Here is a 25,413-nt window from a genome sequence, read left to right on the forward strand (position 1 = left end):
CTTTTTATCTTGATGAGGTCCCAAGAGTTCAGTTTTGCTTTCATTTCCCTTGCCTTTGGGGATGTGTCGATTAGGAAATTGCTGTGGTTGAGGTCAGGGAGGTTGTTTCCTACTTTCTCCTCGAGGGTTTTGATGGTTTCCTGTTCCATCCAGGTTTCTACACTTGAAGAATACAGAGCCAGATAAGTGAGACACAACAAAAACTCCTCAAATTTCATTGAGGGATCACTAATAAAGATGTTTAAAATATGTAAAAATGACAAAAAATTATGTTTACCCTGTACTTGAAGTCTGTTAAGTGTAAAGGCCGTATATTTATAAAAAGTATACATACTTTAATTAAAAATACCTTCTTGCTAAAAAATGTAAACCATCACCTCAACTTTCAGCAAGTTGTAATCTTTTTGCTGGTGGAGGGTCTTGCCTCTGTGTTGATTGTTGCTGACTGATCAGGGTAGTGGTTGGTGAAGGTTGGGGTGGCTCTGGTCATTTCAGAATAAAAGAACAGTGAAGTTTTCCCCTTGATTGACTCTTCCTTTCATAAGTGATTTCTCTGTAACTGTTTGATAGAATTTTATCCATAGTAGAACTTCTTTCAAAGCCAGAATCAATCCTCTCAAATGCTGCTGCTTTATTAACTGAATAGATGTGGTGTTCTAAATCTTTTGTTGTCATTTTACAGTCTTCCCACCATCTTTACCAGGAATAGATTACATCTCAGTAAACCACCTTTGCTCATTCATAAGAAGTAACTCCTCATCTGTTCAGGTTTTATTATGAGATTGTAGCAATTCAGTCATATCTTCAGGTATCACTTCTAATTCTATTTTTCTTGCTATTTCCACCACTGCTATTCTTTTCTCCACCAAAGCCATCCTTAAGTCATCCATGAAGGCTGGAATCAACTTCCAAACTTCTGTTAATGTTGATATTTTGACCTCTCCCCATGAATCATGAATGTTCTTGATTGCATCTGGTATGGTGAATCCTTTCCAGAAGGTTTTCAGTTTACTTTGCCCAGATCCTTTAGAGGAATCACTGTCTATGGCAGTGATTTCATAATGTATTTCTTAAATAAGAAGACTTGAAAGTCAAAATTCTTCCTTGATCCATGGGTTGCAGAATGGATGTTATGTTAACAGGCATGAAAACAGTATCAATTTTGTTGTACATTTCCAAAAGAGATCTTAGGTGACTAGGTACAATGTCAATGAAAGGAATCTTTTTTTCTGAGCAGTAGGTCTTAACAGTGGGCTTGAAAGAGTCAGTAAATCATACTGTAAACAGATATGCTGTCATCCAGGCTTTATGTTTCATTTATAAAGCACAGGTAGAGTTGATTGAGCATAACTCTTAAGGTTCCTAGGATTTTCAGGATCATTGGTGAACACTGGATTCAGTTAAAAGTCACTAGCAGTATTAGTCCCTAATAAGAGAAATATATTCTTCTTTGAAACTTGTAAGCCAGTCATGGACTTCTCTTATAGATATGAAAGTCCTAGATGGCATCTTTATCCAATATAAAGCTGCTTCATCTATATTGAAAACTTGTTTAGAGTTGTCATTTTCATTCACATTCTTAGCTAGATTTTCTAGATAACTTGCCTTAGCCCTTGCTGCTTCATATTTAGGTTATGGAGACAGCGTCTTTCCTTAAGCCTTATTAACCAACCTTTGTTAGCTTCTAACTTTTCTTCCTCACCTCTCAGCCTTTGTAAATTGAAGAGAGTTAGGGCTTTGCTCAAGACTTAAGAGAATGTTATAGCTGGTTTGACCTTCTATCTCTATAATTAAAACTTTGCCTAAATTAGCAAAAAGCCTCTTTCACTTACCATTTGTGTGTTTACTGTAGTAGCACTTCTAATTTCCTTCATGAACCTTTCCTTTGCATTCACAGCTTGGCTAACTGCTTGGCACAGGAGGCCCACCTTTTGGCCTTTCTTGGCTTTTGACACTCCTTCCCTAAGCTTAACCATTTCTAGCTTTGGATGTAATGTAAGAGAGATGCAACTCTTCTTGTCCCTCAAACACTTAGAGACCATTGTAGGGTTTTTAATTGGCTTCATTTCAATATTGCTGTGTTTCAGAAAATAGGGGCTCCCAAGGAGGAGGAGTGACACCAGGGAATGGCCAGTCAGTGAAGTAGTCAGAACACAGAATATTTATTGAGAATTTCCTGCCCTGTATAGGTACAGTTTGTGGTGCCCCAAATGTTGCAGCAGTAACATGAAACGTCACTGGTCACAGATCACCGTAACCATTATAATAATAATGAAAAATTTACAAATACTGCAAGAATTGCCAAAACGTGACACAAAGACACAAAATGAGCAAATGCTGCTGGAAAAATGGCAGCAATAGACTTGTTCAACGTGAGATTGTTTTTACGTTTATAAAAAACACAGTATCTGCGAAGTATAATAAAACAGGGTACGTGCAAATGTTCCCTAGAGGCCTCAGAGAAGAAAAAGCTGGTCTCTTTTTTAGCATAAGAACTACCTTGGGGCACTTGGGTGGTTCTGTCAATTGAGCATCTGACTCGATTTCAATTCAGGTCATGATCTTGCAGTTTGTGAGTTGGGTTCGTGCTGATAGCATGGAGCCTGCTTGGGGCTCTCCCTCTCCCTCTCTTTCTGCCCCTCCCTTTCTCTGCCCCTCCCCAACTCCTCCTGTGCATGTGCACACATGCAGGCTCTCTCTCAAAATAAATAAACACATATATAAAAAAACTACTTACCTTAACCCCTGCTATTTTACACAAGATGTTCACCTTTCAATAGAAAAATCACAAGGCATACCTAAAGGCAAGAAAAAATATACTCAGGATAAAAAACAGTTATTGGAACTAATCTCAGATAAGACACAGATATTAAAACTATCTGAAAGGGAATTTAAAATAACTGTGATTAACATGTTAAAGACTAACAGAAAAGGTGAACAATATGCATGATCATATGGGTAATTTCAGCAGAGATGGGAAAATAGTCACATGGAAATACTCTTAATGAAAAACACAGTAACAAGAGCACCTGGCTGGTTCAGTCATTGGGAGCACATGACTCTTGATCTCAGGATCCTTAATCTCAGGATTGTGAGTTCAAACCCCAATGTTGGGCATGGAGCCTACTTAAAAGCAAACAAAATGGGAACAGATAAAAGAATGCCTTGAGTAGTCTCACTAGTAGATTCCACACAGCCAAGGAAAGAATCAGTGAACTTTAAGATAGGTCAATAGAAATGACCAAAACTGAAAACAAAGAGAAGAAAACTTAAGAAAGAAAAAAAGAATATTCAAGAACAGTAGGAAAACATCCGAAGATCTAACATATGTATGCCTGAAATGCCAGGAGATAAACAGAGAATGAAAGATATATCTTAGGAAATAATGACTAGGAATTTTCAAAAAATAATGAGACATAAAACCACAGGTTTGAGAAGTACAGAGAAAAACAACCTGTGTACAGAACACACACACACAACACACACACCATATTCATGCTGTTGAAAACAGAATTCAAAAGAGAAAATTTGAAAGGCACCCAGAGAAAAAAGAGATATACAAAGAACAAAGATAGGAATTTTGTCCTATGGCTGACTTTTCTTAAGTAACTATGGAAGCCAAAAGACAGTGGAGTGACATTTTTAAAGTGCTGAATTGAAGAAAAACTGTCAGCCTAGAAATACATATGAAAAATCTTTTGAAAATAAAGGAGACCTAGTTTTCCTTAGGCAAACAAAAACTAGGCATTCATTGCCAGCACACCAACCTTATAAGAAATGTGAAAGCAAGTTCCTCAGGCAGAATGAATAAGGTCTGCACAAACTTAGATTTTTAAGTTTTTCTGAAAGAAAGGTCAGCAAGCTTTTTATATAAATAGTGTGAGATAATACAAATTTAGGCTTTGAGAACTATACGGTCTGTTTTCTTCTACCCAATTCCATGGTTATAGTGTGAAATATCCAAATGCACATGCATAGCTGTGTTCCAATAAAACTTTTTCATAAAAAAATTTTTTATGTTAATTTGTTTTTGAGACAGAAACAGAGTATGAGTGGGGGAGGGGCAGAGAGAGAGGGAGACACAGAATCCAAAGCAGGCTCCAGGCTTTGAGCTCTCTGAACAGAGCCCTACGCGGGGCTCGAACCCACAAACCATGAGATCATAACCTGAGCCAAAATTGGATGCTTAACCGACTGAGCCACAACGTGCCCCTAAAACTCTTTTTCTAAAAACAGGTGAAGGGCTAGATTTGGCCCATGAGCCCCCCTTGCTTTAAAGATAATTGTCTGAAGCAAAAATAGTAGCAATGTACTATGTGTTTATGATGTATATAAGAGTAAAAGATGAGAACATGGTGTATATAAGAGTAAAAGATGAGAACAATTGCATAAAAATGGAAGAGAGTAATTGGAAATATATTACTATAATGTCCTTATACCACCCATAAAATGGTATGGTATTATTGAAAATGTATATTGTAAACCTTTGGACAGCACTAAAAGTTTTGCAAAAGGAGCATAAATAATAAATATATAGAGGCAATAAAATGGAATTCTGAAAAAAAATCCTCAGCACAAGGCAAATTAGAGGAAGAAAGAAGTAAAGAATAGATGGAACAAATAGAAAACAACCAGCATATGATCATATCAGTAATCACAGTAAATGTAGATGATTTAAATCAGGGATTGGCAAAGTATTTCCATGTAGTTTCATTTGTTTGTGTATGTTTGCTGTGATCAGGAGAGCTTCTGGACATCTAGGGCATCTAATTTAGGCACTCCCAGATATGCGTGATGAGGGATTCCACTGTCTCACAGTGGTACCCACCAGTTAATGGTAACTTACTTTCAAGGAATAATTTTCTTCTAAGGGAACAAATTAAGGGCACATTATATTTAAAACTTTAAAACTTTATTAAAAAAATTTTTTTAACGTTTTATTTATTTTTGATACAGAGAGAGACAGAGCATGAGAGGGGGAGGGGCAGAGAGAGAAGGAGACACAGAACCGGAAGCAGGCTCCAGGCTCTGAGCTAGCTGTCAGCACAGAGCCTGACGCAGGACTCGAACCCATAAACGTGAGATCTGACCTGAGCCGAAGTCGGAGGCTTAGCCGACTGAGCCACCCAGGTGCCCCAAAACTTTACTTTAAAAATACCGTTCTGAAATATAGGAAAAAGCATTATGTAAACATCCATTGGCACTTTTCTGTCTTACATGTTTCCTAAATGACATCGGATCTTTTTAATATAGGAGGTTTTCAAAATTCATTTGTGAAATAAAATTTGTTACCAGTGCACTTTTTCCCTGGGAATTCTGCAGAGTGTACTGTAGTAGAAGTGCTTTATATTATTCTTTGTGGTAGATAAAAATCTGTTTAATATTGTGTTGGTAACTTTCATGTAAATAATTTCAAGCAGTACTTACTGCCTTTGAAGATAGAATTTCACATACTCAAAATAGAAGTGACCCAATGTTTGGAAAGAGACTTGTGGTTTTTCACTTCCATTTTTGTTCCTAACTAGTTTTGGCAAACAGAAACACTTAAAGCTTCTTGAATGAAATGTAGATTATTATCATTCCTGGTGTATAGGTTCATAGGGAGATTTAAATGCAATATAATGTAAAACAGTAAATACTGAGAAATATTATACAAATTTAAATCCAAAAGTCATTGCTTTGAATATATAATTATACATGTGGTTTAAAGGGAAAAATTATATGGGGTGTCTGGGTAACACAGTGGGTGATGTATGTGATTCTTGATCTTAGGGTTGTGAGTTTGAGTTCCACGTGGGGAATAGAGATTACTTAAAAAATAAAAATCTTTAGAGGTGTCTCAGTAAGTTAAGTCTCTGACTTCGGCTCAGGTCACAGTCTCAGGGTTCATGAGTTCTAGCCCTGTGTCAGGCTTTCAGCTGACAACTTGGAGCCTGGAGCCTGCTTCGGATTGTGTCTCCCTTTCTCTCTGCCCTTTCCCTGCTCACACTTTGTCTCTGTCTCTGTCTCTCAAAATAAGTAAACATTTAAGAAAATTAAAAAGATAAAAATCTTTATTAAAAGAAAGAAATTACATATGAAGGGATCACAGACAAGTCTTGCTTCATGTCTCTATCAAGTCCTTCTCACAACTCTAATATTTATTTTTCTAATTTCTTTTATCCTTCTATAGTTTCTTATAAATACTATCAAATACAGTTAAACTTATTTTCTTCACCTTTCCTAAAGAGAAAGTCTGCCATATGCACTGTGAGGAACCTTGCTTTTTGGCATTTAAAATACCCTGGAGAGCTTAACCATATCCATGCACAGAGATTATTTTCATTTTTCTTCACAGATGCGTTGTATTTCATTCTGTGTCATCGTTTATTCAGAAGGTTCAGTATTGCTGGATATTTGGGTTGTTTCCTGGTTTTTGATCTAATTACATTACAGTGCCACAATTAATAATGTAGTGCATATGTAATTTCATACACATTTAAGTTTATTAGAGATAGCTTCCCAGAAATGGGCTTGTTGAGCTACAGGGAATATGTGTTTATTTGTATTTATGGCAGATACTTCCTAGGGGTTATAATTTCTGTACTGCCCCTAGCAATTTATGAGACTACTCTGTAACCTTGCCCACAAAATATGTGTTGAACTTAACAGATTTTTGGCAAGCCACTAGAAGAATTGGTATGTGAGTTTAGTTTTACTTTGCTTTTCTCATTATTAGTGAGATTGAGTATCTTTTCATATGTCCAGTAGCTATTTGTATATTTCTATAGATTGCCTGTTTATATTGCTGGCCCATTTTCCTATTGGGTTGTACTTTCTTTTATTTCTATCAACAACTAAGAATTCTTTATATGTTGGGAATATTAGCTCTATATTATATCATTTGCTGATATTTTCCCCCAATTTGTCATTTGTGTTTGACTTTGTTTCTGGTATTTTTTGCTATAAAATTTGTTTTTGGGTAGTTGAACTAAATTATTGCCAAAAAGGCCTTCCCCAGCTCAAGGTTATAAAACAGTTTGCCTGTATTTTCTTTCAGTACAATTATGGTTTCATTCTTTATTTTTAAATCTCTAATTCATTTAGAGTTTATCTTTATATATACTGTGAAGAAGGATCCTGCTTTATTTTTACTTATTCGAGAATGGCTCTTTGGTTGTCATAATACTTATTAGGAAGCCTATCTTTTATTTATTTTAGATGCCACCTTCACTATATGCTTGATTCCTAGAAGTGTTTGGGTCTTCTTTGAATCTTCTTAGTCTGTTTCATCAGTGTTATTTTATTTGTTATGACACTTTTTAAATCATCAAGACTTAGTATATATTGTAATATCTGGTAGGGCTGTGTCCTTTAAGAGTGTTCCTGGCTATCCCTGCTTGTTTATTCTTTCTCTGTAAACTTATTAATCAGCTTTCCTCATCCCAGAAAAGGAAATCTTGTTGAAATTATTATGATGGCATTAAATTTGTAAGTCAGTTAACAAGAATTTACATTCTTTTCCATTTAAAAACATAATATTTATTTACTTGTTTAAGTCTACTTTTAAGTGTTTAGAAATGTGTTAAGTGTCCCCTTTGTGTTGGTTTTATACATTTCTTATAAACTTTATTTCAGGTATTTTATCTTTTGTCGGTTGTCGCTGATATTATAAATTTTTTAAAAAGGCTTCTTTTTGAGAGGGGGGAGGGCTTAGGGGGAGGGGCAGAGAGAGAGGGAGACAGAATTGGAAGCGGCCTCCAGCCTCCGAGCTGTAGCATAGAACCTGATGCAGGGCTCGAACTCATGAACCATGAGATCATGACCTGAGCCGAAGTCAGACACTTAACCAATTGAGCCACCCAGGTGCCCTTATTGCTTGTATTAGAAATGTAGTCTTCCCTTCTGTTACATTTTCTGACTGTTTATGTATTAAGAAAAAATTTTAAATTAGTCTGTTTAACTCATTCTTTGTTATGTACTGTAGAGATTACTCAAAAACTGAAAAATTTTCTATGTTCTTGAGTGACTAATACATAAGTAGAATATAAAAGGCTTATATATCTGAAATACCCAGACTACTTTACCTTCACATCTTAACTATGCATTTCAGACTCTGAGACCTAATGATAGACCCAGCATCAGCAAATTATTCTATAAACTCAGTGTAAGGCAGGGCTTTACTAGATAACAGGTTTTGAAGAAGACCTTAAAAGATGGATAAAATATAGATTGGTGAAATTAGATATAGTACCTTAATGCAGTGGAATACAGTACAGTTTATATTAAACTGGACAGGTGTCTGACATTTTAAGTGGAAAGCAAGGTTAGACAAAGCAGTATATATATATATATAGAGAGAGAGAGGTATTCTGGTTTTGTTTACCCCCCAGAAAGAAGTCTCAAATTTTGTATTCAGATGTTAACAATGGTCATTTGGAGATTTCTAGGTAGTTTTCTTCTTTTTGTCTACCTCTGTAGGTGGTGACTACTTGTCATCCACCAAAATCCATGTTCTTTTTCCTGGCACGTGGTTTCCCATCTTTACTACATTTTTACTCCATTTCCAAACATTGGATATACAATCGTATTTCATTTCCAGCAGTGGATTCTGAAAGGAAGTGATATGTAACACTTGTGGTCCTAGATTTCTTAACACTGGTTATACCTCCTCTAGTAGTTCTTCTTTTATGCTGTTTTAATTAGAAGTGCTTAGACCATGCAGGTGATTGTGATGCCTTAAAGATCAGTAGAGTCATGTCTCAGAAGGAACCTGGATCCGTGAATGACTAGAAGGAGCAGAATTGCTTCACTAAGCTGGTCTGTTCATTTCAAGATTGAAATTAAAAAGATATAAAACTTGTTTGTTAATGCACTCTTTTTGGATTTCTTTATTTAGTTGCCTGGTTTTATTGTAGCTAATGCATCTGTGTGTTCTAAATATGCGAACACACAATACTTTTATAATTTAAAAAATCTATTTTTTAAAGAATGTAGGATCATATTATATGTATTATATTGAAATCTGTTCTTTTCTCAACATATCCTGAATTTCTAGCCTTGCCATCTGTGCCCATTTTTACTTAAATAAACTTTTTATTTGGAATAACTTTAGATTTATAGAAAGTTTCAAAGACAGCACTGAGAGTTCTCATATATCCCTCTCACTCAATTTCAGTTTCCCTTTATCATTTTACCATGGTACATTTGTGAGAACTACGAAACTGGCATTGGTATATTCCAATTCCAGACTATTTGGATTTCACCAGTTTATCCACCGATATCCTTTTTTTGTTCCAGGATCCAATTCAGGATATCACATTATATCTACTTGTCATGTTTCCTTAGTCTTCTCTGGTGTCTCATAACTTCTCAGACTTTCCTTCTTTTTCATGACCTTCATGATTTTGACTCTTAAAATCTTTTGTAGTATGTCCCTCAAACTGGGTTCATCTAGTGTTTCTCTCATGAGTAGATTGGGGTTGTCAGTTTTGAAAAGACCCCACAGAGGTGAAGTGCCCTTCAAAACATGTCCATGAGTACATGGTATCTACATTTACATCGGTGATGATATAAACCTATATCACGGGGTGAAGGTGAAGTTTGTCATGTTTCTCCCCTGTAAAGTTACTATGTTTTCTTTTTCAGTTTCCCTTTTCTTTGGAAGCAAGTCAGATATAGCCTATTCTCAAAGGGGAAAATACCCATTTTTGAAGGTTAAATTTAATCTGATAGTTATCAACTTGGTTGTCCACCAGACAAACTTTGGATGCTTGAATTTTTCTGCTTTGATGCTACAGATAGCTGACCAATTGGCATGGAACCGGGCAGAAATTTCCTTCTTTAGCTAGACAGAGTATATCTTACTAGTTGGGAATAAGAATATACCTTTGTCCCTCTCCAAATGCCCCATTTTCCCTCTTGGTCATCTTGATCTGGAAATTGAAGTTTAGTTTCTGGAGACCTGAACATTTCTGGCAGTATTGATGGGACCAAGATTCACGGAGTACCATTTATTTTCACTTGAGGTTAGGACTGTTCTAGAGCTTTTACATGAATCATATTTAATCTTTAGCACAGTCCGTACAGGGAGTACCACTGTTATCTATATTTTACACTATTATCCTCATTTTACAAGTGAGGAACCTGAGACTTAGATTTTGACTTGCCTAATGTCATTCAGCTTGAAAGTGGTAGCATCCAGATGAAAACCATCCCTACCTTCCCCCTCCTGGTTTTCTTGTTTGTTTGGTTGGTTTTTGGTCCTTTTATACATCACAGTGCCACCAGTTCTCTTTGTCTTTACATCTATGAAAACAAACTAGTTATCATTAAATAGAGGGATATGATAGCTGTTTGGTATACTCAGTAGGTGGAGAGATAAAGATCATTGATAGTATGTGATGTAATTAGATTTTCAGGTTAGGATTCTCACTTCCCAAACCTGGACCAACCATGTGCCTCTTTTCCGCTCCTCTTTTCTCTGCCCTAGTGTATACTTCTGGAATATATGAAGAAACTGGAGAGACTAGCTTCTCCTGGTCACAGTTCGGCTCATTGATGCATAGCTGGTGGTTGGATTATCAAGTCTGACTGTCATTGGCTAAGTTTATTATGATGCCAGTGACATGCTTTCTGCCAGCGTGGAATCTTGGTATGCCACTGCATTACATCTCTAGCCTTCCTCACAACTGAATGCAATGAAATAGACATTTTTCTGGAAGTTATGTGCAGATATTAGCAAAAACTGACCTTTATATCTTTTTGTTGAAATAGTGTCCCATTTTATCAAAAAGATGTCTGAGGTTTTTTTTATGGCATCTTTAGAAACAGACCATAAACAAAATGTTTAAAAAGCAAAATACATTGTATATTTGATGGTATAAATACTAAGAAAAATAAGGTAGGGAAAGAGCATATTAGTGTTGGGGTGGGGTTTGCAATTTTTTTTTTAACTTTATTTATTTTGAGAGAGAGAAGGGTGAGAGTAGTGAGTGTGGGGGAGGCACAGAGAGTTGAGAGAATCCCAACCGGGTCCATCCTCCTTAGCGCAGAGTCCAACGTGGGCTAAGATCCCATGGGCCAAGGGGTTTGCAGTTTTAAACACTACAAGGGGGGGCTTCCCTGAAAACTTGACATTTGAGTAAAGAACTGAAAGAAGTAAGGGATCATGTGAATAATTGGGTACAGGTGCAATGGCAAATGCAAGAGCCTTGAGAGTGGGACCTGGTGTTTTTGAGTTGCATCCCATGTACACCTGTATCATATACTCTGTGTTTCCTCTTATTATAACAGGTAAGTTGTTTTTGCCAAGGTCAGTCAACACCTCCACTTGCACGTACAATATGCTTCCTACTCTCTCATATTGGACTATGATCCTCCTGCCATCGCCTCACTTTTCTGTGTCATGTTTCCTCTCTATGGATTTGTTCTTACTCATGACAGTGTAAACATGGTATAATGACTCCCCCCAGCTACTGCTTCATTTCTCTATTCTCCTTCACAAGAAAACTGAAAGATCTTGCTTATATTGTCTCAATTTTTCCTCATTCAATTTTCTTTTTACCTACTTCAGTGAGCTTTTGCCCCCAAAAGAGCATTTAAGAATGGTGGTGGCTCAGCATTTAAATACCTGGGTGGCTCAGTTGGTTAAGTTCCCAACTCTTGATTTTGGCTCAGATCACAATCTCATGGCTGTGAGATCGAGCCCCGCATGGGGCTTCACATTGAGTGTGGAGCCTGCTTACGATGTTCTCTCTCCCTCTTTCTCTGCCCCTCCACAACTCTCTCTCTCTCCCAAAATAAATCAACATTTAAAAAATATTTAAGAAAAGAATGCTCTTGTCTAGGTCACTGATGACCTTCATATTGTCAAATGTTTTTTTTCCCCCTTTTTCTCTGATTGAATTTAGCCTGTTATCGGTTTTGTTGTTCAATATTCATTTGTCCCTAGCGTGTAAGTTCCATGACAGCAGACACATGGGAGCTCCTCAGCATTTGCTGAATGAGTGGGTGAATGATGCTGCAGACTCCTTGTTACATATCTTGTATGCACTATTGTCTACTTGCTGGATTTTGTTCCTTCGGGTAGATTCCTAAAAGTAGAAAATACTGAGTCAAAGGGTGTGTACACTTTTTTAAAAAATTTTTTTTGTTTATTTTTGAGGGAGAGAGAGAGACAGCAATGGAGCAGGGGAGGGGCAGAGAGAGAGGGAGACACAGAATCCAAAGCAGGCTCCAGGCTCTGAGCTGTCAGCACAGAGCCTGATGTAGGGCTTGAACCCACAGACTGTGAGATCATGACTTGAGCTGAAGTTGGATGCTTGACTGACTGAGCCACCCAGGTGCCCCAAGGGTGTGTATATCTTAAAGGTTTTTGTTACTTGTTAGTAAGCTGTCTCCTTAACCAAAACATACTGTTAGCATTTATTTATGTTTAAGGCTCTGGCATTTATTATGAACACCTCTTAGATACTTTTACTATTTTAGATTTGTATCTTTTCCCAGATTGACAGGATCAAATTATGTATGCCAAAATCCAGTGTAATTTGCAATTTCATACTTTAATATTCTGTCAGGTCTAGATAAGTCTAATAGAAAAAGGTCTTCCTGAAGTTTTCTGGGTGCAGAGTAGTAGAGACTTGGAATATTATTGAAGCAGTAGGACTGTCTTTATGAAAGAGATTTCATCCATTATACTGCATCCTGCTGTCTTATCTGAGGAATAACACATTTGCTAAAGGAGTTTTCCTTTAGATCGCTGCGCCAGTCAGAGGTCAAGGTACTGTGGTAACTAGACCTCGCTGTTTTGATTGAAGAAGTAGCACACCCACGCATGCACACACACAGGCACACAGATTTATACTCTGATTTATTTGACTGGATTTCTTTTTTTTCTTTTTTTAAGTTTTAATTTATATTTGACAGAGAGAGAGAGAGAGAGAGCACGAGTGTGAGTAGGGGAGGGACAGAGAGCAAGGGAGACACAGAATCTGAAGCAGCTCCAGGCTCCTAGCTGTCAACACAGAGCCTGATGCGGGCTCAAACTCATGAACCATGAGCTCGTGACCTGAGCGGAAGTCGGATGCTTAACCGACTGAGCCACCCAGGCGCCCCATGACTGGGTTTCTGATGCTGGACTTAAAGCTAAGTAGTCTGATTTTGCTTACATCCTCCCAGTATCTTGTAGTCAAAATGTAGGCATAGCTATTGATAAGAATAAAAATGGATGCATGTTTTATAGTTGTTCTTACTGTTATATTGAATGTAAAATTGTTTTCTATTTTTTCACATAACTGAAATATTGTATTTAACCTATCAAGCTATATTTTATGAAATCTTCAAATTTTTTCCTTCTTTGAGAGAAATGCTTCTGCTCTTGTTAATTAGCAGTTTTTAGGGTGATTCAGTTCTAGTATGTTGCTTGAGTATATGTTATAAAATAAACTTAGTGTTTTCCTAGGCTGCAAAACTCAGTAGTAGTATGGTAGATTATAGTGAGGAGCAATAAAATTGGGAGAGAAGGGAAGATAAACGTAAAAATAAAGATATATCAGGATATTTTCTCTTTCATTAAGGGTTCTCAGTAAATTAAACTTTTTAAATTTTTTATTCTCATTATATGACTTGCAGATGAAAAGTAAGTTTATTACCAGTCTGGAATGTTTTAAGAACATGGAGTGTTTAAGTAAGTTATAGCCATCATTACTATCTAATAATTGATAGCAGATATTCATTATGCATCTGCAGTATCAGATATAGAATACTAAGGGCTATATTATGCTAAAATGCATAATATATCTGTTCTTAAAAAGTTCACAGCCAAATGGAGAATTAAGACATGATGAAATTCATGATAACTCAGAAATAGTAGGTGAATCTGCTTTGTATTCTAAGGGGCATATAGTTAGGAAGTTTATTATAGTGTTGTTACCAGCAATAGAAATGTCTACATAATTTGTATATATTATCAGGCCATCCTGCGTGAGCTTCTGTTTTACAGATAATTTAGTAAACATAGAGGCTCCATAATTATTGATAGTGAAGAATTTTTAAGTATTTCTAAGTTAAGATAGAGTGCCCATAAAAGAGCCTTGTAGGCCAACAAAGATATATATTTGAGGGGTGCCTGGGAGGCTTAGTCGGTTAAGCATCCGACTTCCATCAGGTCATGATCCCACAGTTTGTGGGTTCGAGCCCTGCGTCAGGCTCTCTGCTGATAGCTCAGAGCCTGGAGCCTGTCTTTGGATTCTGTATCTCCCTCTCTCTCTGACCCTCTTCTGCTCATGCTGTCTGTCTCTCTCTTTCGCTCTCAAAAATAAATAAGACATTAAAAATTTTTTTAAAAGGTATATATTTGAATATCCAGCATATGTACATGAAATTTGGAATATTTAGTAAACTGAACTCAGATATTATATAATGCTCATGCATAACTATTTTGAGAAGTTTCTGTTTATTTAAAGTTTGATATATGGTACTAATAGCCAGCAATTTTCCACATTGTTGTCAAATTGTAGCCATTAAGTTGCACTTTGAGAATTTTGGGTATTAGCGAGCATTGCATTAGTGTTTTTTTGCATTAGTGTTTTTTTGCTTCCCTTGGTTGCTCCATGCCCCCTCCCCCAGTATAAGTAAAATAAACTAGTTATAATTGAAAGTATAAAATGCATGAATGCCTATATATAATTTTGTGCTCATTATCTTTTTAAAGTAAGCTTTATCCTTGGATTAAATTTAAGTTCTGTAGCTTAGATCATAAAGTAAACCCATCCAAAATAAGGCAAGTAAGGCATATTGTTTCTGCATCTTCCTTACTCACTTCCTGGTGGAAGTGGGGATTTTGAAAATAAGAGGAGATACTCCGTAGAAGGAAAAGTAATGATTTTATCCTTGAAATAATTGTTAAATTGTTTACTTTTCCTTTAGAAATTTGTTACTAGTTTTCAGAAGTCAGGAGTTTATCTAGTTTGTACAAGTTTTGGAAAGCTAATTATGCAATATGAAATAATTTCGCTGTCTTCCTTTTTGTAATTAGATATTTAAGCCAGGTATAAGGCAGACAATAAAATATAAATATGTATTTGATTTGAAAGATATTTATCTCATAGGCTCATATAAAGACAAATTAGCTGCCACATTTTATACAGAAATAACAGTTTGTATGAAGTGTGTGTGATGTTTGTCTCTTTGTCTTTAGAAAGTAGAGTAAGTCTATTAAAATTTTTCCTGTTTATGAGATAATTAGATTTAATCTTATTTTATCCAAAGCACTGAGCCTTTGGAGTTGGTGTGTATAGTATTCTTTTGCAGATTTATAAATTAAAATTGGCTTAGTTCAACAGTCATAAACTATGTGAAGACTCTAGGTGGTCACTTAGAAAACCATATATATTTCCTTGTTCTATGTTACATTTGAGACTATGCAAAAATAGTTAATATTTATGTTCTGATATTTAAAAAATTATCATCTGCTTGGAATTGATTTAGTGATTCCTGTTTTGCCAATGTGTAGTGTATTCTTAAAGTTGGTTAAGTTCTTCAGAGGGAACTATTTTGATTTGATTTGATTAGTAATTAGAAAATAGCACTTAAGGTTTTTACATGGAGCTTCTAATACACCACTAAACATCTGTAATACTGAAATAAATACCCATATTTATTTTTACATATTTTACATATTGGATAGATTCTGAAAATTATTTACTGCAATTAGGACATACAGTTGAATATTTAAGTAAAAAGGGTCTGGATAAGAACTTGTTAATTGTGTATATTAGCAATTGGAAATGTACAGTTTTTTAAATGTGATGAATGCAGTGTTTTAAAGAAGGATGGTTAGTATATTTTGAGACCATTAGAAAATTCCTGGGATAGGGAAGTCAGTGACTTTCTTGTCAGTTAAGTTTTTCTTTAAGATCTGCCTTTTCCTCTTAATTGATTAATTTCCTCAGAAATTATTATTTTCTGATTATTAATATTAGAGTTTGCCAGAAAAAAAAACTTAAGCAGTCCAGATATACTTGCTTTTATTAAATTGACTTGCTTTATCAAAAGTCCATTGCCAATTGCTTGTAGTTTTTGTCTTTTGCAAGCGGAGAAAAATATTGCTCTTAAATTGGATTTATGCTGACTTTTAAGAAATATATTTTGTTCTAAGCAGTCTAAGAAGCACAGAGATCCATGTCAATATTCAGAATTCATATTTTCCTTGAACAGAAGGTTGTGATAAAATGGTACATGGTGTGTTTTCATTGCCTGTTGAAAGACTTTCATGCAGTTAAAATAAGCATTTTGATGGTGGTTGAATTAAGAGTTTTTGTCAGTCTCTTCTCATCATGGATGATTAGACTAAAACGTCTGCTTGTCTTGACTTGAGATCACCACAGCTTCAGATAACATGCTTTGTGATTGAAGGTCGAAATATTTTGAATTCTAATAGGCTGCCAGATGAATTGCTTGAAATAGACTGTAAAATTTCAAGGCTTCCTTTTCCATCTGCTGTGAAAAGAACCATTGGGAATGGTTGAGCTTGATGATCATAGAATTACTGGATGGTGATTCTAAAACCCTCAAAGGGAAGTTGCTATGGAGATCTAGTTCCAAACTGTGAAATGATTCACCTTTAAAAGACTGCAGGGTCTGAGAAGCTGAACACATCATTGTTCAGGTGGTCATTGGTTAGGAAATTGCTGGTGCCTGTGTAATCAGCACTCCTGTGGTAGTTAACGATCTAAAAAGGTTTGTTCTGAGTGATGTGGGACAACAGCAATGTGCATAAGACGGCTTCTCTCAATCATGGTTTGCTCAGCCTGATTCTTGTAAAAATACAGTGAACTAAATAGCACAGAAATGAACTGTTTCATTGAGGAAATCTTCTGAAAACAAAATTTTGCATTGATGAGTTTGAAATCTAAAACAAAATGGTTCCTTTAGAGAATAAAGTTTTTGCAGAAACAGGCTTTGTTTTCTTTGTTTTAACACCCCCAACTCACCGCACACACCCCCGCCCCCACACCCATTTTTGTGATAAGAAGCTCTTTATCTCTCTAGGTCCAAGAACTTACCATGGTGAAATGCTCAGCTTTTAATATCCCCAGTACTCTGTCAAGAGCCTCTTTGCATAGTCACAGTGTCGCATGAGAAGGAGTTTAGAAAAGTGCCCAAATCATTGAGAATCCTAGGAAAGTCTTTACATTATTAGGAGTAGACTATAATTAACTCCCTATAGGAAATTGTTCCTGTCAAATTTGTTTGTCATTATCCATTATTTATGACACGTATTTCAAATTGATATTTTTAATAATTTTCTTCTACTATTTTTGCTAAGCATTTTTTATCTCCTTTCATTTTTGTTTCTAGAAATCTGAGACCAGAATAATTTAAAAATCATTTGAAGACAAATCATTGTAAACTTTTCCTATATTAAGATTTCAAAATACATGAATAAAATATTAGTTAATATCATAAGACCGTATAGTATTGAGCCTCATTAATCAAGTGTGAAAACTTATCAGAGATAATTTTATCTATCAACTTTCTCTAGGTATGGAGTTTTCCCCTAACATTATGGAGGTATAAATTATATATAATAAAATCACCCATTCTTAGTGTAGTTTGATGAATTTTGCTTATTATGTAGTCACTGTCACAATCAATAAATACAATGTTTTGGTTATCCAAAAATTTGCAACCACTAATCTGCTTTCTATGATAGTTTTGTCATTTTAGAATTTCATATAGTATCATATAGTCTTCTGTGTTTGACTTTTATTTTTTTAACTAAGATTTTTGAGACATTTGATATTAGATCCTTTAATATTTTGTTCCTTCTTATTGCTGTATAGCCTTTAGTAGCATGGATGTATCACCATTTGCTTATACATTCATTCATTTTTTTCTTCTATTATAAACTTTTGAATTTTAAGTTTCCAATTTTACTATTATGAGTATTTGTGTACACGTTTTTGTGTTTCTATTTCTTTCAATACCTCGAAGTGAGATTGAAGAAGTGTATGGAAAATGTGTTTAGCTCTGTAAGATGTACTGCCATATACTGTTTTCCAAAGTAACTGTACTGTACCATTTCCATTTCTTAGTACATAAGTCCCAGTTTCTACGTATCCTCTCTAGCACTTCATATTGTCTGTTGCTTAAACTAGACATTTTAGAAGGTTTCTCATTGTGGCTTTAACTTCTGTATTCCAGATAATTAGTGATGAGCATCTTTTCATGTGCTTATTTGCCATTTATTTATCTTCTTTGGTGAAGGAAGTATCTATTCAGATTTTATGTATTATATTTAATTGGATTGCTTGTCTTATTTTGAGCTGAGAGTTCTTTATATATTCTGGATACAAGTGCTTTATCAAATACGTGTTATCTAGTTCACTAGGTACGTAGTATCTAGTTCAGCATGGCAGCCTAGGAAAACCCTGAACTAACCTTCTCCCACAGACACACTGAGTCTATAGCTACATATAGAACAATTTCCTCTTAAACCCAAAGCCTGGGTGACTGACAGCTACACATTGGGCAAACAAAAAGAAAACCACATTGAAGTGGGGGGCAGAGGCTGGGACACAGTCCTGACACAAACTCCACCCCCGGTGAAGCCACTCACAGCCAGGAAGGAGCTCAGAGACAACTTGGAGCTTGTCCCGAGGACTAAAGGGTTTGAGCCTTATATTGAGAGGCCCCTAGGACTGTTCACCTGAGAGACCCTCCCCTCCGCCCTCCCCCTGGCCCCCTGCTGAAAACATCTAACTTAGGAAAGCAGTGGGGCTTGTATCTTAAGACCCACAAGGTTGTAGCACTCTGGGAGACAGCCCCTTTTCCCCCCCAAATGTTCATTTATGTATCTTTGAGAGAGACAGAGAATGTGAGTGGGGGGAGGGCAGAAGAGAGGGCGACAGAGAATCCTAAGCAGGCTCTTCTCTGTGCATGGAGTCTGGTGTGGGGTTCGAACCCACAAACCGTGAGATCATGACCTGAGCCAACATCAAGGGTTGGATGCTCAACCGACTGAGCCACCCAAGCATCCTAGGGAGACAGGGCCTCAAACTTACCTGCCATAGGGCACAGCTCAGAGGCAGCCAGTCTTGCCCAGATGTAAAGTGAAGGAGGCTGAGGGGCAGGCATCTAATTTAATATACACATCTAGGAGCCTGATGGAACACTTCAGGGGTGGAGAAGGGCAGGCATCATCTTTACCTCTCTGTTTGCCATATGTCACAGTACCAGTATCTCCCAGAAGGGAGCTTTTACAAACGTTGTGTGCCTTGATCTTTGCGGCTGCTGCCCAGGGGCTGCATCTTGACTGCTGGTGCTGGAGGCCATGGGAGTTTGTGTTTCTGGTCCCATGGGACTGTTATGATAGGTGTCACCAAGAAAAGAGCTCATAGACCCTGTTTGATACCCCAGTTTTGTGGTGGTTGCCAAGACACACTTCTGTATCATGTGTCTCTGGCAACCAGTAGGGCTTATGTTTATGCTACCCAGGACTGTAACCAGTGGAGAAGGGCTTCTTGAATACGTACTACCCCCAGGCCCCAGCAAGAGGCAACAGACCCAGGAGTTTGGTCTTTCAAAGGAGGCCTATTCATCATGGCCCCAGCCTGGGGGACACGCTTCTAATTAAATATGCATATAGGGGCTGACTGTAATCCTTTCCAGGGACCTTGGAGGGTGGGTGCTATCTTCACACTTCTCCTTTTGCCGTGTTCCACATCACTAGTGTCTCCTGTAGGGAAGTTCTTTACACATGGCTGGTGCTCTTGTTTTTATGTCTGGTGCCCTGGTGTTTGCAGCTGCCGCCCAGGGTATGCCACTTGATTGCCTGACTCTCATGGCCAAGGAGGCTTGCATTCCAGGGTCCTGCAGGACTGTGGTAATTAGAAAAACAGTTGTTGGCAGGCTCCCACGCCTAGAGCACTGTGTAGACAGCAAACTGAGACACACCACCGTCTTTCTGTGAAGGAGGCATCTTTGCTTTTCATGGAGCTTTAGCTTGAGGAGCTTCTTCAGGTTTGGTTCATATCTAGTGAGCTACAGAGCTGTTTTCAAGGAACTTAGGCTGTGGATGCCATTTTGATGCCCTCCCTCTGCCTTGCTCTAGCTCACCAGTGGCCCCCAGAAAAGAGTATATATACTCATTTAAAGCCCTGATTTTTATGATTATTGCCTAAGGGCCCTGGTAGATCACCTGGCCAGTGGGGCTTATGCTTGCAGTTTAAATGGGATTGTATGTATTTGTATACCATTAAAGGTTATTTGTTACCTGAGAACCTAGCTTCCAAAAAGCCTTCATCTAGGTGCCGAGATCCTGCCCTTAGAGACACTGACAGGCCTTGGCACATCATTCTGCTGGGAGCTATTAAAATATATTAGGCTTCTTTGACAAGTACAGAGATTGGAGAGACAACAAAGAGCTGGGGCAGGGCTGAATGACAAGTTTCACCTCCTACACAAGGTCCCTTTTCAACACTGGGAGAAGTGGTAGTTTCATGTACCGTATAGAAACCAAGGTAATCCCCATAAAACTATCACCATGTTTTTCAGTAGAAACTGTAGCCCAAAGAGAATGGCATGATATATTCAAAGTGCTGAAAGAAGAAAAACTTCCAGCCAAGAATACTCGACCTGGCAAAGTTATTCAGAGTTGAAAGAGAGATAAAGTGTTTTCTAGACAGAGCTAAAGGAGCTCATCAGCACTAACCTAGCCTAAAAAGAAATGTTAGAAAGGGATTTTTTTAATTAATTTTTTTAATGTGTATTTATTTTTGGGAGACAGAGACAGAGCACGAGTCGGGGAGAGGCAGAGAGAGATGGAGACACCAAATCCAAAGCAGGCTCCAGGCTCTCAGCTCTCAGCACAGAGCTTGACACAGGACTTGAACCCGTGAACTGTGAGATCCTGACCTGAGCCAAAGTCAGATACCTAGCTGACTGAGCCACCCAGGCGCCCCAGAAAGAAACTTCTTTAAGTTGAAAAGAAAGGGTGCTGGTTAATAACAAAAAGATGTATGAAAGAATTTATCTCTCTGGAAAGGTAAATATATCGTAAAGGTAGTGGATTAATCACTTATACAATTAACATCAAGACTAAAAGAAAAATAGTAAAAGTAAAGATGGTTACAATAATTAAGAAATACACAAGATAAAAAAAGATGTAAAATGTGACATCAAAATTATAAAACATGGGAGGGGGTTAAAAACACTGAGCTTTAGAATGGGACCAAACTTAAGTTTTTATCAACTTAGGATAGACTGTTACAGATAAAAGTTGTTATAGGCCTCATGGTAACCACAAGGCCAAAACAAAACAAAACAAAACAAAACAAAACAAAAAATAGCCTATACTAAAAAAACAAAAGATAAACAAAAGGGAACATAAACATAACACTGAAGAAAGTCATCAAGCTACAAAGAAAGAGCAATACAAGAAGAAAGGAACAGAGAGGAATTATGAAAATAGCCAGAAAACAATTTACAAAATGGCAATAAGCATATACCTATCAAAAATCACTTTAAATATAAATGAATTAAATTTTCCAATAAAAAAATAGAGTCGTTGTATGAGTAAAAATACAAGACCCATTATGTGCTGCCTACAAGAGACTGAAAGTGAAGGGATGGGAAAAGGTATTCCATTCAACTGGAAATGAACAGAAAGCTGGAGTAGCCATCCTTATATCAGGCATAGACTTTAAAGTACAGATTGCAATAAGAAACAGAGTTGGGTGTTACATGATGAAGGAATCAATCCAACAAGAGAATATAACATTTATAAATATTTATGCACCCAACACAGGAATACCCAAATGTATAAAGGATGTATTAACAAACCTAAAGGAGGAATAGATAGCAGTACAACAATAGTAGACTATAATACCCCACTTACATCAATGGATAGATCATCCAGACAAAATCAGTAAGGAAACATTGACTTTAAATGACATGTTAGACCAGATGGACTTAACATATAAACACAGAATATCCAAAAGCAACAGAGTACATATTTTTCTCAAGTGCACATGGAACATTTTTTAGGATAGATCATGTTAGGGCACAAGACAAGTAACTAAGAGGATTGGATTCATATCAAGCATCTTTATCGATATCACAGTGGTATAAAATTAAAAATTATACGAAGAAAACTGGAAAATTCACAGACATGTTAAGATCAAACAACATGCTACTGAACAAGCAATGAACCAGTGGTTCAATGCTTTTGTTGTGCCTTTTAAAAGAAATATTTGCCCTGGGGCGTCTGGGTACCTCAGTCAGTTAAGCATCTGACTCTTGATCTCAGTTCAGGTCATGATCTCAAGGTTTGCAGTGTGGAGCCAGGCCTTGGGCTTTGCACTGACAGTGAGGAGGAGCCTGCTTGGGACTGACTCTCTCTCTCTCTCTTTCCCAAAATAAATAAACTTAAAATATTTACGCAATTCAGTATCACAATGATCTTATTTTATCCAAGTCTAATAATGTTAGCTTTTACATTTAAATCTTATCATTTGTATCTAGTTAATTTTACATATGGCATGAGGTAAGGGATTGAATGAAGTTAAGTTTTGTTTTTATAGATATCTAAATTGTTCCAGACTTAATTGTTGGAAAGAATGTCTTTCCTCATTGAATTCACGAGGAAGCTTGTCAAAAATCAATTGGCCACGTTTGAAGGTCAAGTAAGTGTAGGTCTGTTATTGGGCTTTGTTCTATTCCATTGGTCTGTTCTTCTACCAGTACCACACTACCTTGATTACTATAGCTTTAGTTATGTCTTGAAATCCTGTAGTGTAGGTCATCTAAATTTGTTTGTCCTCTTCAAAATTGTTTTGGCTTTTCTAGGTTTCCTGTATAAATTTGAAAATTAGCTTGTCACCTTCTGCAAATTAAAAAAAAAAAAGACCAGCTGGAATTTTATTGATTTTTATTGAAACTACCAATGGAGATTATCAATCCATGAACATGGTAGATCTCTCAATTTATGTAGTTGTTATCTCAACAATATTTTGTAGGTCACAGTATACAGGTCTTGTACATATTTAAAAAAATATATTCCCCAAAAGTTAATATTTTTCTATACATATGAATGATATTATAGGTTATTTGTATATACTTTTTGTCAGGTTGAAGAAGTTCTTTTCTGTTCCTTGTTGGCCAGGGGCTTTTATCCTGAGTAGGTATTGAATTTTGTCAAATGCAGTTCTTCCATCTATTGAAATCATATTTTTTCTTCTTTATTGTATTATTTTGAGAAATTATAGACACTGATTTTTAGATAAGCTGTTCATATTCCCAAGATAAATTCACATTGTTATAATGAATAATCATTCTTCATTATGTTGGATTTCATTTGCTAAAATTTTTTGAAGGACTTTTGCGTATGTATTAATGAGGGGTTACCAATTCTGTGGTTTTCTTATGATCCTTGTCTGACTTGGATGTGGGTGTAATATTAACCTTGTAAATAGAGTTGGAAAGTATTTCCTCCTCAGTTTTCTGAAAGAGTTTGTGGAGGATTAGTGTTATATGTCCTGTGAATGTTTGATGGAATTTACCAGTAAAGCTATTCAAGCCTAGAGTTTTCTTTGTGGAAAGGTTTTTATTTACAATTCAGTTTCTGTAATTGATATAGGGCTATTGATATTTTCTATTTCTTTTTGGTTCAATTTTGGTGATTTATATCATTTTAGAATTTTGGTTATTTCATGTAAGCTGCCAAATTTATTGCTAGAGAGTTGTTAATAATAGTGTCATATTAAATGCTTAATGACTTAGGATTGATAGCAGTGCCCTCTCTTGTATTCCTGATACTGAAATGAAATACAATTTTTTAAATCTTTACTTGTATAGTCTGTCAAGAGGCTTGTCATCCCTTCAGAGGACCATTGGTTTCATTTCATTTTCTTTATTTGTTCATTTCCTATTTTACTAGTTGCCATATCTTTATTGCTTCTTTCTTTATACCTGATTGTTTTAAATTTGCTTCCTCTCTTTCCCCAGTTTCTTAAGGTGAGAACTCAGATAATTGATTTTAGAGCTTCTTTTCTGGTGTAATCATTTAAGATTATAGATGTCCCTCTAAGTACTGCTTTAGCTGTGTCGTGCATATTTTGATATGCATGTTTTTATTGTCATTTAAAAATATTTTCTTACTTCTCTTGTGATTTCTTCTTTGATCCATTAATTCTTAAGAAATATGTGTATTTCTAAATGCTTTGGTTTGCCTAGTATTCTTTTTTAAATTTTTTAATGTTTATTTTATTAAAAAATTTTTAAATGTTTATTATTGAGAGAGAAACAGAAGCATGAATGGGGGAGGGGCAGAGAGAGAGAGAGAGGAAGACACAGAATCTGAAGCAGGCTCCAGGCTCTGAGCTGTCAGCACAGACAGAGCCCGATGCTGGGTTTGAACCCACGAACCTTAAGATCATGACCTGAGCCAAAGTTGGATGCTTAACTGACTGAGCCACCCAGGTGCCCCTAATGTTTATTTTTTAGAGAGAGAGAGAGACAGAGACAGAGACAGAGACAGAGACAGAGTATGAGCATGGGAGGGGCAGAGACCAGGAGGGAGATACAGAATCTGAAGCAGGTTCCAGGCTCTGAGCTATTAGCAGAGTTCAATGCAGGGCTCAAATTCATGAACCATGAGATCATGACCTGTGCTGAAGTTGGATGCTTAACCAACTGAGCCAGCCAGGCACTGAAACCCAGTAATCTTAATTGTTATTGATTTCTACTTTAATTCCTTTGTGGTTGGGAATCATATTGTTTGTTAAATGTATTGAGTCTTTTTAAATGTATTTAGACTTGGTTTTTGACCCCTTATGTAGTCTAGGCCAAATGAACTATGTGCTCTTGGAAAGAATGTTGTATTTTTATTAGAAGTTATATTCTATATGTATCATCTCAGTGAAGCTGATTAATAGCATTCTTCATATCTTCTGTGTCTTTACTGATTTTCTTTTTTGTCTAGTTCTATCAATTAAGTTAAGAGAAGGGTATTAAGATCTCCAATTTTTTATTTTGGAATTGTCTTTTTAGTCTTTGATTCTGTCAGTTTTGATTTTCTAAATTTTGTAGCTTTGTTATAAGGCATATACCTGTATGTGAATATTATGTCTTCCAGATGAATTTGCCTTTTCTTTTTATAAAATATATTTCTAAAAAATATACTTCTATCTCTGGTAATACTTTATTTTTAATTTAAATTTTAGTTAACATGCAGTGCAACATGGGTTTCGGGATTGTTGGTAATGCTTTTTATTTTGAAATTAACTTTATCTGTTATAAATACAGCCACTATCTTAATGCTTATTTCCCGCCTGTTTACGTTCAATGTATCAATATATTTAAAGTGCATTTTTTTCTACATTGCATATAGTTGTGTTCTATTTCATTATCAATTTTGACAGTGCCTGTAAA

At 36.3% G+C, this 25,413-nt stretch overlaps 1 protein-coding gene across 1 annotated transcript in view; it reads left to right on the forward strand.

Annotated features, from left to right (window-relative positions):
* The window catches only part of OLA1 (Obg like ATPase 1), a 174,824-nt gene that overhangs the window by 45,773 nt on the left and 103,638 nt on the right, over positions 1-25,413 (forward strand). The gene's annotated exons all lie outside the window — the stretch shown is intronic.

The sequence above is a fragment of the Suricata suricatta genome, chromosome 3, assembly GCF_006229205.1.
Source record: "Suricata suricatta isolate VVHF042 chromosome 3, meerkat_22Aug2017_6uvM2_HiC, whole genome shotgun sequence".
NCBI classification, from domain to species: Eukaryota; Metazoa; Chordata; class Mammalia; order Carnivora; family Herpestidae; genus Suricata; species Suricata suricatta.